The sequence below is a fragment of the Fukomys damarensis genome, unplaced genomic scaffold (assembly GCF_012274545.1).
Source record: "Fukomys damarensis isolate Sample0158 unplaced genomic scaffold, DMR_v1.0_HiC HiC_scaffold_15, whole genome shotgun sequence".
Taxonomy (NCBI): Eukaryota; Metazoa; Chordata; class Mammalia; order Rodentia; family Bathyergidae; genus Fukomys; species Fukomys damarensis.
In genome coordinates this window covers 63,105,948-63,120,973 of record NW_022900927.1, presented here as the reverse complement: position 1 = coordinate 63,120,973, position 15,026 = coordinate 63,105,948, and the positions used below count along the sequence as shown (strand labels likewise).

Below are 15,026 nucleotides of genomic sequence, written 5' to 3'. Positions count from 1 at the left end.
TTAGGGTTAGGATGCAGAGGACAGTGTCCATACTACATTTCCAGATGCGAACGGCCTAGACGGCACGAGACCAACTTCACCCTAAACTGAGTTGGATCATCATCAGCCTTTCTTCTCTAAAATTTTGTTGTTTTGAGACGATCTCACTATGTAGTTCAGGCTGGTCTTGAACTCATGGTGATCCTCCTGCCTCAGCCTCCCAAGTGCTAGGATTACAGGAGTACATCCCCATGCCCAGCTCTTCTTGGAATTTCAAAACCAAGTTTTAAATTAGGTTTTTGAAAACATTATTATACAGTTTTTTGCTTTGTTTTGTACCAGAGATTAAACTTGGGACCTTGTGCTTACGGGGTGGACAGGTGGTGGAACCACTGAGCTAAATCCCTGGCCGTGTACAGTATGTTTTTCATGGATCCGTCAATAGACTTTTAATCATCATCTTTACTCTCCAGTCAAAGACAGAATGACTTAGGGAGGGGCCCAGCACACTGGGGAATAACCCTCTCAAGACAGCAATTTTATTAAAGTTAGTCAAATACTTTAAGACTGCTCTACACTCTGTAGCTAAAGCATAAAAATCTAGAGATTCAGAACAATCACTGACCTGCATGAAAAGTTAAGTATGTAAGAATTCCTGCTTTTGCAAGGCATTACATGGTTTGTTTTTATTTTGGTTTTTGTGGGGCTGGGGATAGAACCCAGGACCTTGTGGATACCAGGTCAAGTGCTCTACCACTGAGCTACATCCCTGCCTTTTAAATCTGACTTTACAAAGCTCATTCCTTTAAGCTGCATGTGCTTCAAGTCTCCTGTAATATATTTAATTTCGATATTCTTGGCATGTAACAAACAGGCTTTACAATTTAATTTTTTATTAGTACGTTTGCAGTATGTAAAGTTTACATCCATCTTAGGGAGCAGGTCCCTGTGCACTGTACTTGATTCTTTCTATTCCTTCTCTTCCCCATCCACATCCCTCCATTTCTGGATCCCCTTTCCCTGTTTCCACTGTTACTATCATCATTAGTATTAATTTTACTTTATGCTTATGACATATGCTTACTTATATTCAATGTATTTGGCACAGGTACATGACACATCTTGAATATTTTTATGCCCCCTTCCCTCTCCCCATACCCTTGTTTTTAGTATTTATTTATTTATTTATTTTGGTACTGGGGACCGAACTCCAGTCCTTGAGCTTGTGAAGCAGCCCCAGAACCACTGAGCTAAATCCCCACCCCTATTATTTAATTTTTTACAAACCCCTTTCATTCCACTGGCTTTTAAATATCTCTTACTCGTATTTCATAGTGGTTTAGAACACTGGGTGATCCATTTAAGGGTCCTTTTATTAAAAATTTTAAAACCTGGGCTAACAAGAAATGACTGAAAAAGTTAACAAGCACATTAAAATGGCCTCTTAAAAATCAAGTTCAAAGCCTCAAACTTACCGGCCCAGACTGCACAATTTTCTCCTGCCTACAATCAGGTGCTGGGGGCGGAAGGTGGACCTTGGGGTCGGCAGGAGAACAGGGCGCTGGGGAGGTGGCAGGGGCTGCCGCGGAGGAAGGAAGAGGAGGTGCGGGCCAGAAGACGCCTGCAGGCGCGGGCAGAGGCAACAGCGCTGGAGGGAGGACCCCTGGCGGCCAGAGGCAATGGGGGGCCGGCAGCACCCCGACCCTGAGCACGAAAGGCCTAAGGTGAGAAGCCGGAAGACACAGCCAGTACGCGTGGCCTGGAATTAGGACCAGGGGTCCGCCTTCGACGCCGGGCGCTGTTGGGAGACAAGCTGGTCACAATCGGGGTTCACAGGGAGCCATCAGCAGCACCGCTGATCCAGCCGGCTCGGCGGGAAGGAGGGCTTGCTCATAGCAGTTAGGTGTCACTGGGGGTTTTAGGGAAACCACCATTTTAGATCCCAACCTCGTTTCTTCTCATGAACTTGGTAAAGGTGGTGAAGGAATACAATCATCGGGTGCCCAAATGGAAACCACCCTGGGGACTGCTCTCTCCCAACACCTAATAAAAGGTCGGGCATCCTCAGGCCAAAGCCACACCCTCCTCAGCCGATGTTCATTCCGTACCTTTCTGCGATTCTCTATCTGACCTGGTTCTTACGGTTTAAGCTTTAAACTGAAATCCTAAGAAGCAACACACAGGTTTTACAAAAGAGCTGAGGAACCTAAACATTTTAACTCTGTACAGCGAACCTGGTAACAGTCAATGGAAACACTCGGGTGACCCTAGAACCAAACTTCATGTTTTTAAATTTTAACCCAACTTAAAATGGAATCACTGCTGCTAAGATTCAGGTCAGTGAAAGGTAAAACAGGTAAAAGATAGGAGACCGCCCCCAGACAGCCCAGCAGGCAGGGTAAGGAGAGGCGAGGGGAAGAGACAGAGGCACCAGCTGCTGCAATAACGCTGCAATGTCGGGACATGGAGCTATCCTGCCTTACAGTCTCGGGACCTCTTACAAGGAATTTTTTGTTAATGTGTTTTATGTATCAATATTTTCTCCATTAAAAATTGACACTAAGGGCCAGGGGTTTAGCTCACTGGTTCTGCCACCTACCTTGCAAGTGCAAAAGGACCTGAATTCAATCCCTGGTACCAAAAAAAGAAAAAATTGAAACTAAGAAAGTTAAAATATTAACATATTTTAAAGTCTCAATACACCTACTATGTTAACATAAAGTATCCCTGTTAAAATGTAACTGCTGTAACACTGCCTGTTCACGCCTGCTGACAAACGCCATGGCTGACTTGGAGAAGATGACAGTGAAAAAGCAAAGTGGACTTTTGTATTGTGAAACCAACAGCAAACGTGCCATGGTGGTAGTGAGATCTGAGGAGCAACACCCAACTCCTCCTGAGAGGTCCCAGGGCCCTGTGGCACAGCCCAGCCCTCCCCGTTCCCTTGGCCTGTCCCAGCAACGCCCACCCCCACTGCACCCAGGCCCCCAGAAGAAGGCACAGGTGCAGCAGACAACTTTAAAATGAGAATTAAGAAATCCTTACTTCCCCCAAAGTGTGGCTTCTCTCCTTTCCCGGGTTTTACTGGGCTTTCCTCCCATTGTGCTTGGCTCTGACGTTAACTACGTAACCTGTCACTCTTGAGATCTCGTGGCCCCATCCTCAGAGCCTCCTTCTTCTGCTCTGTGATAGGAAGTTACGGGAAGCTCCAAACTCCACCAAATTCCTGAGCTTAAGGCAGGTAACGCATGCTGGGAAAGTGGCCAGCAGGAAAGAATACCTTTAAGTTACTAATGCTCCCCTTCCTGGAGAAACGAGAACTGCCCAGGACCAATCAAGAAGCCCTGCAGTGTGTCCCACAGGGGTCCCTGAGCTCCCCGCCCCCACCCCACCTCCACGACACGTGAAAATCCTATTAGATTCATATTCCAGGGTCCACAATAAAGTTGCACTGGAAAACATCCGTACCCATTTGTTCACATACTCAAAACCGTCCAGGAATGCAGGTGCCTCTAAGAGCCCAGAGTACAGGCTCAGCTTCTCCCTCCACGCCTCCACGAGGAACCAGACCTGCTGACACCTTGACTTTAACTCAGCAAAGCCAATTTTGTCTGGACATCCAACCTCCAGAACTGGAAGATAATCACTAAATGCTCAGGAATCTGTTACAGCAGCAAGAGGAAGCTAGTACAGTATCTTAGGAGACAAGCACTATCCTATCAAAAACAAGTCTACCGCCAGGCATGGTGGTGCACGCCTGTAATCCCAGCACTCGGGAGGCTGAGGCAGGAGGATCGCTGTGAGTTCAAAACTAGCCTGGGCTGCTTAGTGAGTTCCCGGTCAGTCTCAAAAAAACAAACAAACAAAACAACAAAAAAAACAAAAAAACAGGTCTACAACAAGGAGAACAAAACGAGAACCAAGACCTGTCATGTAAAGGTACAAGATCCCAATAATGAATGTAACTGTACTGTATACCTAAAATGTACCAATAAACTCAATGAGATTAAAAAAAAAACAAACAACAGATCTACAGATTAATACTCTTGCCCAAAGTGTGTAACCAGAATGTCACAGCGTTGGGAATGGTGCTATTACTGTCAATTAAAAGGGTGGCAGACACTGGAGGGGCTATGCTTCCGCATGTGAGAAAGGGGAAGAAAGTCTGCTTTAGACAACAGTTTGCCAGCGTTTGTAGGGAAGTTCCATTTTCTCCTGCAATTCTCTACACTACACTATTGGCAAAGAGGCTTCCACACACGACTGTGAGAACCAACGTCTCAGTCCTGGTCATCAGTCACATCTCCCTTCCTGGTACCACACAACAGCAAAGTACTATACATACTGTTAAGTACAACTAACAGACATTCACTTGCCAAATTATCAGTGGCACAATCCCTTCACTACAAAAGATTAAGTTCCTAAAGAGTAGCTGCTTACAGACATGTTCCTTGCACCTTCTAAAACTGTCTTCTTAATGACCAAAATTTGGCAATGACCTCCAAGTTAAGTTGTAATTTGTATTTTTTTTCTGCACTTAGATCAAACCCAGAGCTTCATGCACATTAGTAAACACTCTGCTACTGCCTGAATATCCTAGTCCTGTAAATTTATATTCTTACAACTAAGCACCTGCGCCAGGGATGGTAGCTAAGTGGCACCCTGACTGCCTGGCAAGTGCAAGGTCCTGAGTTCAATCCCTGGTACTGCAAAAACCAAAACCAAAAACAACTAAGCACCAAGACAGAAAAACCTCTAAATTTATACTGAAGTGAAGATCCGTGATAACATATTTAGCTTAGCTTTAGATAAGTGATAAACATATTTTAGCTCAAATATAGTTCCCAGTCTACTAAGAAATGCAAAATTGGGACAAATAATCAAGGCTCATGCGGCCTCACTGGAGGGACCAAACTGTGCTCCTGGCAGGCAACAAGTGGCTGCAGGATGAGGCCAGTGGTGCTGGCGGGGCCCTGGCCACTCTGGAGGTAGCTGGCCGCATGCTTGGAGGCAAAGTCCATGGTTCCCTAGCAAGGACTGGAAAAGTGAAAGGTCGAACTCCCAGCGTTGCCAAAGAGAAGACAGGCCAGGCCAGATGCAGTACAACCAGTGGCGCTCTGTCAACATCATGACCATCTTTGGTAAGAAGGGCCCCAATGCCGACTCTTAAATCCTGTGATCCTGGCTTTCTCTAACAATTAAAGCCACTTCACCCAGGCCCCCCCACACACATACACACAAAGTTGTTACATGACGTTGCTGATCTGATTCTGAAGAACAATCTGTAAAAATCTACAGACCAGGGGAAAAAAATTAACCAGTAAGGCAGCTCAAAATTTCTTTCACCCCTAAGGATACTACAGCTCAGGTCATGCGATTCTCACCCTTTGTCATTTATCTGTGGGCTCCTTTGTGCCTTCCACAGCTCCAGCCATCTGCCCTTGTTACTTCCCCACCTAGAGGGACCGTTCCACCTACTAACCCTTACTCGCTTTTCAGGACTTACTTGATGCTTTCAACACTAGAAGGCAGACACTTTTTGTTGAATCCTCTTACACAAGTTGTTTAGAATGAGGACCTACTCTTTACAGTAGTGTGATATCTTGTTTTGTTTTTTTTGGCTTTATTTGTCTAATATTTATGAACTAAGTTTTTCTTAGCTTTTTCACTCACTCACCCCCCAACTTTGTTAGGAGACCTTTATCGGCTTCTTCTGGTTCACTTGAGGGAGTAATGCAGAATCCCCCATGGGGTGGTTCCTGGGGATGGAATCCAGAATGCTCTACCACTGAGCCACACCCCGAGCCCTGTCATTTTTGAGATAGGGTCTTCCTAAATTGCTCATGCCATCCTGGAACTTGGATCCTCCTGTCTCAGCCTTCTGTGTAGCTGAGATCACAGGTGTGACCCATGACACTCAACCCAATACTTTCTAGTTGATGGAATTCAGAATTTATTATCAATTAACTTATTTAAAGATTCCCATAAGCAGGATGGTGTTAATAACAGACCATAACTTTATAAATTACTAAGAAAATAGTTGATGGTTCAGAATTTATTATCAATTAACTTATTTAAAGATTCCCATAAGCAGGATGGTGTTAATAACAGACCATAACTTTATAAATTACTAAGAAAAACACACTATACAGGAAAACAATTTCAGATGTTCTCAAAAATAGTATTTGGAAGAAATATAGTACGTGCTTCAAAAAACAAAACGGATCACTGCACTATGAAACCCTTAGCGTGACCATGTGATCATGGCCTGGGAGATTTCGAAAGTGGCCACGATATCCTTCCAGTCCTGCAAAGTCAAGGTTATAACCCCCTGCTTCCTGCTGTAGATGCTGGGCATGTGTTCACCCATCTGGCTGGGGTCTACGGGCTCTAGCACCGGCAGCCCGTCTTGGTCCAGCGCCATTCTTGCAAAGCCGTCTCTTATGATGAAGGAAACATGGAACAGGCGCCAGCAGTAAAGTGGGCAGGCCGGAAGGGCGGGGGATCGGCTCCGAGTCGTCGCAGGAGCCCGCCTCCTCTGCCTTCACCTCAAGCTCCCTCAGGGAGGCCCGGTCGCCAGCCATGGCGAGGGCAGAGAGCGGGCAGCAGGCGGCGACCCAGCTCACACTGCCCCCAACTGGGCAAAGGCAGGGGCCGTTATGGGGGGGCTGCACATGCGCACTGTGGGCTGCTCGAGCCCCGCCCCCAGATCTTTTCCTTTTGACTATTGCCCCGCCCCATCTTGTAGGGATGGCCCCGCCCCTGCCGCACACCCACAAGCAGCACGTTGAGCGTGCGCAGTAGGGGCCAAGCCCGCCCCGCCCAGTAACTGCCCTCTGAAGTTTAAAGAAAGCACTTCTAGACAACCCTGTGACAAAGTTGTCAGAGGGCGGGCGTGGTGGTGCACAGCACTCTCAGGCTGAGGCAGGAGGATCGCTGTGAGTTCGAGACCAGTCTGGGCTACACAGTGAGTTCCAGGTCAGTCTCAACTAGTGAGACCCTGTCTCAAAAAAAAAAAAAAAAAAACAGCCTAAACTATATATATAGCAAGACCCTGTCTCAAAAATAAACTAGTAAGTAAATAAATTCTGGGTAATTCAGGAAGAAATCCACTTTCCATCAACACTGAAGACTGTGGCTACCTAGCAGGTACACACTACATCCTGCTCCATTACAGACAGCAACATTCTCAAAGACAAAAACTTGGTTTTCAATCCTCACACACAGCTGCTGAAACACAACTGAGGCACAGATGCACCGAGTATGCACTGACTTCGTAAATTAATCTACATTTACCACTCCAGTCCAGTACTTACTGCAAAATGTCAGCAGAGATTAACTTCCCAGAAGGAACGGGTCCTACACATTCAAAGTAGAGGTTAACTACAACCCCTCTGGGAAGTGAAAGGGCCTCATTCTGGCAGTCTGGCCTGCTACAAACTAATATGCAAACCTGTTTTAAATCTTTGGTGAAAAGAGTTAAGGTTTGCTCTTCCAGTGGCCCATATTGCCAGGAGCTTATGATACTCATTTTGATTATAATGATACAGCAACCTATAGAGCAGCTCCGTGCCCGGGGAAGGAAAACTGGCTGATACCAATCTGCTCTCTACAGGGCCTTCCATGTAAGTGCTGCAGATGCTTAGGGAATGTATTCTTGCTCCCAACCTACTTCCAAAGCATCATCACTGAGTATCTGCAGGGATTTCTCAGAAGGTAACAGCCCACCGAGTCTGAGCTCGCGAGTATCGGCACATCAGAACAAGGACCACATCACTAAACTGTGACTTCCAGCCCTGAGCTCATTCTGCGCTGGATCCCAGAACCCCGAAACCTTAGGGACTCGGGACGCAGCTCACCCTAGAAAGGCAGATCCCTACCTTATATTCTAGGCTTTAAAATCCACGTTTTGTGCTCGTCACCTTTGCTGCCTTGTGCATGCAGTGTTGTTTCTGCTGTATGATGCCTGTTTACCATCCCTGCCTCACACTGAACCTCTGTGAACTGTAAGGCAAAGAAACCCCTTCCCCTCTAACTGGGTATTGGGTGTTTTGTCTCAGCAACGAGCGAAAACTAACCAACCCAGTAAACAACACATTTTCTTTATCCATTCATCTACTGATGGGCACATAGGCTGCTTCTGAGATCCAGCTCCTACAAACTGTGCGAATATAAACCTGGGCGTGCATGTAACACTGTAACACGAAGGCTTTCACTCTTCTGGGAAAATGCTTGACGGGGAATAGCTGGGTCAAATGGAATTTCTACTCTAAGTTTCCTGAGGGATCTCCATAGCGGTTTACATCCCACCAACACTGTGTCTTAATTCTTTTCTCTCTGCAGCCTCTTCAGCATGTTATTATTTGATGTCTCCATGATGGTCATTGTTTCTGGAATATGACAGAATCGTAGCATTTCTCTACTGATCAGTGACACCAAACGTTTTTCATGAATTTACTGTACATCTGTACTTATTCTATGAAATGTCACTTGGTCATTTTTATTGGGTCTTTTATTCAGGGGGGTCTAGTTATTTTTTAGTTCTTTATTATTCTGGGTATTAGTCTCTAAGGACTAGATGGCAAATTCATTCCCATTCTGTATGTGGTCTTTTAAATCTGATTTCTTTCCTCTGTTAGACAGAAGCTGTGTAATTAGACATGATTCCATTTGTTGATTCTTGGTACTATTTTCTGTGCAAACAGGGTTCTGTTCAAAAGGGGCTTATCTATGCCTATAAAAGTTTTACATATTTTATCTTTCAGCAGGTTCATTTTTAAAATTCAGTTCCTTGATTCATTTTCCTTTTAGTTTAGTACATGGTGAGAGATACTGATCTAGATTCAATTGCAAGCTTAGCCAGTGTACACTGCACCACTTATTAAAGAGGCTCCTTCCAGCTGGCGTGGTGGCACATGCCTGTAATTCCAGCACTCGGGAGGCTGAGGCAGGAGGATCCCTGTGAGTTCGAGACCAGCCTGGGCTAGTGAGTTCCAGGTCAGTCTCAACTACATAGTGAGAACCTGTCTCAAAAAACCAAAAAATAAAAAATAAAATAAAATACAGAGGCTCCTTCCAGGCCGGGATTTAGCTCAGTGGAACTATGCCTGCCTCACATGTGCAAGGTACTGAGTTTGATCCCCAGTACCAAAAAAAGAGACTTCCTACAGTGTACATTTTTGGCTCCCTGCACTTTACTCTACATCCTCTTTTCTGTACCACTGACTCTCGCGATTGTTTTCGCATCAATACCGTGCTGTTTTTATCACTGTAACTTCAAGTCTGGGCTTCTGATGCTTCCTGATTTGCTCGTTACCCAGGGTTGATTTTTCTGGGTCTTTTCTTGCGCCATCTGAATTTTAAGGTTGTTTTATCCATTTATGTGAATAATGGTATTAGAATTTTAATGGGAACTGTGTTTAATCTTGTGTATCAATTTTGGAAGTATGGCCATTTGACTGTACTGGTTCTGCCTATCCAGGAACAGGGGATATCACTCCATATTCTGATGTGATGTCACCTCTGGTTTTCAGAGTCCTATAGTTTTTATTCTAGAGCTATATTACTTTCTTAGGTTAATTTTTAAGCATTTAAATTTCCTTAGTGCTACTATAAATAGTATTTTCCCCTAATTTCTTTTAACAGTGGGTTCATTATTAGTGTACAGAAGTGCTACTGATTTCTGTGTGTTGGTTTTGCATCCTGCTACATTACTGAATTTGATTATTAACTCTGAGAGCTTTTTGGTGGACTTTTTGGGTCTTCTATGTAGAGGATCACACCATCCACAAGTAAGGATAATGTGATTTCTTCCTTCCTTTTTACTTCTTTTTCTTGTCGAGCTTGCTCTGTCTTTTTTTTTTTTTTTAACATGGACATTTACACTAATGAATTCTCTTAGGACTACTTTCACTGTGTCCCATAGGTTCTGCCATGTTAGACTGGCATTACTTTATTTTAGAAGTTGTTTAATTTCTTCCTTGATGCCTCCTGTGACTGACCGCATGGTCAGGATGTTACTGAGAATGTTACTGAGTGTCCAGGTGTTTGTAAATCGTCCATGGTTTCTTTTAAGATTGATCTCTAGTTCCACTGCACTGTGATCAGATAGCACATAGGGATAATTCTTTGCATTTATTTAAGCAGGTTTTATGGACCAGCACATGGTCTGTTTTGCTGGTCTATGTGCTGAGAAAAATGTGTACCCCATTATAGTAGGTATACGCCACAGATATCTATTAGATACATTTGTTCTAACGTTTAACTTGGTTCTGCTATTTCTTCATTAAATTTTTGTTTTGTTGATCTATTTGTGAAAGTGGGACGTTGAGGTCATCCTATGATTATGTTATTTGATCTTTTGTTCTGAGTAGCATTTAATAATAATTAGATGTATCAATCAAAAATTAAAATCCACCTTTTGAGTACAAGGTTATAGCATCACTGCATAGAAAAACAATCTCAAGTTTAAGGATTTTTTTTTCTCCAATCACTTAAACAGGACATCTACATTTGTCAATCTTTAAATCAGTAAAAGTGATTTTTTTTTCATTTTCTTTCTTTTTTGGGGGGCGGGCTTTGAGACACGGTCTCACTAGGTAGTTGAGACTGACCTGGAACTCCCTATGTAGCCCAGGCTGTTCTCGAACTCACAGCAATCCTCCTGCCTCAGCCTCCCGAGTGCTGGGATTACAGGGGAGCGCCACCACGCCTGGCTAGTGATTTTCTAACATAAGGCCCATTTCTTATTATGTAAGTACAACTTTAAAAAGAAGAAATGGCAATACATAATTTCAAGTTATGCTGGTGAACTTTGTGACTATGAACAAAAATACAGTATTCCTCCAAAGACATTCCTGAAGTCTGCTTCCTCAGGCAGTGAGACCTATGCTGGCAGCCCTGGGACACCAGGGGCTTTCCCAGTTCTCCTCACCCAGAGCTCGGTACGACCCACGTCCTTTCTCCCGTGTGTTATTTTTCAGTCCCCTTCCCAGCAGTTCCAATTCAAGAATTCTTAGCATTACTCCACTCCTTCTCACAAACCCTAGTGCGCACTGCAAATACTGGTTCATAACTCAACGGGGCCACAGGTCTACAATCGGCCAGGTCAGAAGGGCTTCGTGGGGCCACTCACCTCTGCAAAACTGACCCATAAGGAACGGGTTTTTATGAGGCAAAGCCAGGAAGGAGGTTTGAGTCTCACAATCAAACCCCCAAGACGTACTTATCCTCCCTGCATTTTTCTGTTCCTTTTTCCTCTCAACTCCTTTGGGTGTCTGTGTATATATATTTTTGTACTCTTTGGTTTTTAATATGTATTAGAGATAAACTTAGCTGTGATCAAGATGGCTGTTTTTAAAATGATCTAACACAACGGACTGTGGGAAGAGAGGAACATGGGCCCCAGTCCTGATCCGTCAGCCGCTGCTACTGTCCTGAGTGGACGGCTTCAGCTCTCAGCCTCAGGGACCTGGCGTGGGAGATGGGACTGCTCTGAGGACGAGGCGTGGGGCCTGGAAGGGGTCAGGCAGTGCTGAGCTCATGAGTAGGCACTCAGCACATCATCGATCATCCCACAGACAGCCTAGCGTTCACGAACACTAGATACCAAAAGGGACAGCAGTTTCCGTCTTTGCTTTAGGGATACATATAAAGGTCAAGTCAGTAAGAAGGAATAAAGAAATGCATCCTATCCCACTCTAGAAAATACCAGTGAAAAGAAATCTACCATCACAAAAATTTTAAATCTACTAAGCTTTCAACTACTGAAAGTATTCAGCTCTAGGGGAAGGGGTGAGCTTCTGTCTCAGACATTCTGGAGAGGGGCCAGCCTGAGTTCTTATGTAAAACTGTGTTTGTTTTCCTCGGGAATGGCTCCCTGGATGTCAGCAGAATCTCTAAAACTGCAGTAACCCAGAGGCTCTGAACAGCCCCTCTCCGGACATGGACTGTCGCTCCTCGCAGAGTGGGACCTCCGGTGCTGGGCAACGCTACAGCCCCAGCCCAAGACGGCACCAATGGCGGTGAAGAAACGCTACCTGGGGTCAAGGAACACTGAACGTGAGGACCCACACAGGACATGCTCTGCTACTCTGGAAGCTGCCACCCGCTCTGCCAGCGCTTTGAGACTGCCAAAGCTCAGGAGACCTCCCGAGGGCAAGGCGGGGAGAGCAGGGGCCAGCCAGCCCGCCAGGGGCAGCCAGGACAGGGGCGGCGGGGGCACTAGGTGTGTGCCTGTCACGGGAGTCTGGCACAGCCAGCCAGCCAGGGGCAGCCAGGACAGGGGCGGCGGGGGCACTAGGTGTGTGCCTGTCACGGGAGTCTGGCCCGAGAGGCCTGTTTCAAGTAGAAACCTGCTTTCTGAGCTCCCTCTGATTCCCTTCAGGGCCTGACTTTCTCGTTTGTAAAATCAGTCTGCTGGTTGTCTCACTTGTCTTACAGTGCTTGTGACCTTTTGACAAGCTCAATGTCTAAACACTTATTATGTCTGTATGTTTTTCCAGGGCTGGGGACTGAACCCAGGTCTTGTGCAAGCCCAGCCAGCGCCATCCCCAGCACCAACAACCACACCTCCGATCGGACTGTGCCCAGCAGGGCACACCGTGGCCATCAGGCGGCACACCATGCTGAGGGGCGCCGAGCTAGCATCCCCAGCTCGGAGGTCAGAGCCGCTCCTCTGAAGGAGATCAGAGTCCTCCCTGACTCCGCTCAGCACCCACTCAACTCCAGTGTTTACTGAATGCCACGTGGGGACAGAAACGCGTCACTCCCAGTGTAGCAGACACCATGGGATGCAGCTCCTTCACTCTGCAAGCTGGGGCCACGCTGGGAGCAGCAACCAGGCCGCCCCACGCCCTCCTCTGTACTGCAAAGCCAGCCAGGAAGACAGTACGCAGGCCCGGGCCCAGCTGCCACTTTGCCAGCCCTGTGATCCTTCGCCGGCTGGGGCAGAAGAGAGGTCAGGGACAGAGTAGCGATCAGGACAGCGGAAGGGGAGTTCGGGGGCTGTGGGTGCACAGACGTTCCCACCAGCCCTCAGCACAGAAGGCCCGCATGAGAGCACCACACAGGTGCACGTGGGAAGTGGCCATCGGGAGGGATGGTGCGGGGGGGAAAGAAAACGAGTGCCTGTCCTGTCCCAGCAGCAGGGAGAGCCCGCCAGAGTGCGGCTGTGAAGGGCAGCATGGCGACAGGTCTGTGTCCCCCAGCAGAGGGGGCGGAAGGGGAAAAGGGTTCGCAGCCAGCGTGAGTATGGACAATCAGCACCAGGAGGGTTTCTGCAGCTTTTCCTCTAAGGTGAGCCAGGAGGTTTGAGGCCACTCTCCACCCACTCAGCCTCTGCCTTAACCTAGCAGCAAGCAGATGAGGAAAAAAAAAAGTTGCCTCAAAGAGAAAAGTTACCACAAAGAAGGAACCAGAAGACTCGGAGTCTCCAGTTGGGCCAGGAGGAGTTGAGCAGAGTCAGAAAGGGAATGGGCAGCTTATTCAGTGACCGCTCTGAAGTCCGGTTTCTGTAACTTTAGGACACAGCTTGAGACCACTCAGTATTCACCTCCAAGCAGGACCTGGGGCCCCCGAGCCCGTGACCACAGGGTTCCTGTGCTCTGCTAGCAGTCTGCACACCGCGTGGGGGTCCACGCTCACACACTGGTCAGCTTCTCCATCGCTGTCACCAAAAGAAACGACCGAAGTCCCCTGCTGCACGCTTCAGCCCTGCCCATGCCTGGCAGTATCCAGCTGAGCACTGGTGCTTTCTCTCTCCCCTCCCGAACACCACCACGAGGCTTTTGTGCCAGTGGTTTCAACACTGGAATCCTGGAGACTCCGCATCACCTGTAAGGCAGACTCCCTGTAAGAATACTTCTAATTTTGCCTTAAAAACTAAGATATTAAGCCAGGTTTGGGGATATACACCTGTGATCCCAGCACTCAGGAGACTGAGGCAGGAGGATCGCTGAGACATCAGCAGGTGGGAACTGAGTACACAGTGAATTAAATGGCAGCCTGGGATACTGTCTCGATAAATAAATAAAATTTAAAAGGGAGCCAGGGTATATAACTCAGTGGTAGAGCATGCCTGACTAGCATGCATGAGGGCCCTGGGTTCAATATGCAACACCAGGGGGGAAAAATTAAATGCCAACAAAGTAAGTTCCAAAGCTTCCAAAGAGTGATTCTTTTTTGGCCCGACATTAAAACCAGTAGCATCAACAGTATTATTGAAGTATGTCTGCATAATTTTATATATGTAAATTTACAACATAAGTAAAGAGAAAATAATCGGGCGGAAAGACACATTAATAGGCCTCCATCTCATTTTACTTGCAAACTAAAGTTCTGAGTAACACAATTACTTTAAAGCTTTCTTATGTCATTTAATGTTTTCTATTAACTGCTGTGTCTTTTAAGTCTAGTTCCATTTCCAACACTCCTTCCAAAAGGGTAAATATGATTCTTTCAGAAGCAAGAAAAGAGAAAATACAAATACGAGCAAATGTTAGTAACTTTTCTAAGGGGAGCCCATCCAAAGGGATCTTGAACCCCGGCAAAGGTTCACCTCTGAGACAGCAATGTTCGAACTCGGCACAGGGACAGGAATGGAAGCTGTGAAGCCCAGAACCAGTGCGCCAGGGGACCCTCCGGGCTCACATCCCTTCCTTGCCCGCGGGGACGGCCCAGGAGGGGTGACACCGCGCCCTCCACCGCCAGGAAAGGCCACCCGATGAAAAGGCAGCAGGTGGGTCGAGGCCTAGCCCGGCGGTTCCCGGGTGTTCTCCTGGGAGCCCGGGGTTTCTGGGCGCCCCACCTTGGGGGGGGGTGTCGCTGGGAAAGCGCAGCGCTGACCTGTTTAGTTACAGCAAGAACTGGGAGGGAAGGAGGGGAAGACGAGAGGCAAGGAGCACTAGAAAAGTAATATTAAAGATGAAAACAGGCTCGCACTTCCTGCCGTCTCCCCGGCTCTGATCAGCCCTGATCCACACGTGCGCCGGGGTGTGGCGTTCCCCTTTGTCCCCGAGGGTGTCGGGCCCGCCCGACCCACGGCCCTG

The 15,026-nt window shown here is 46.9% G+C and overlaps 1 protein-coding gene across 3 annotated transcripts in view; it reads right to left on the bottom strand.

Moving 5' to 3' along the window:
* Positions 1–15,026, bottom strand: part of Txnrd1 (thioredoxin reductase 1) — a 64,572-nt gene that overhangs the window by 27,672 nt on the left and 21,874 nt on the right. Inside the window, exon 1 of one of the 3 annotated variants that reach the window (XM_010631328.2) lies at positions 1,455–1,785. The exons of the other annotated variants lie outside the window; for them this stretch is intronic. The gene's annotated coding sequence lies outside the window, so the exon portion shown is untranslated. Of the gene's footprint in view, positions 1–1,454; positions 1,786–15,026 lie in introns of those variants that run through there. 3 annotated transcript variants of the gene reach the window in all.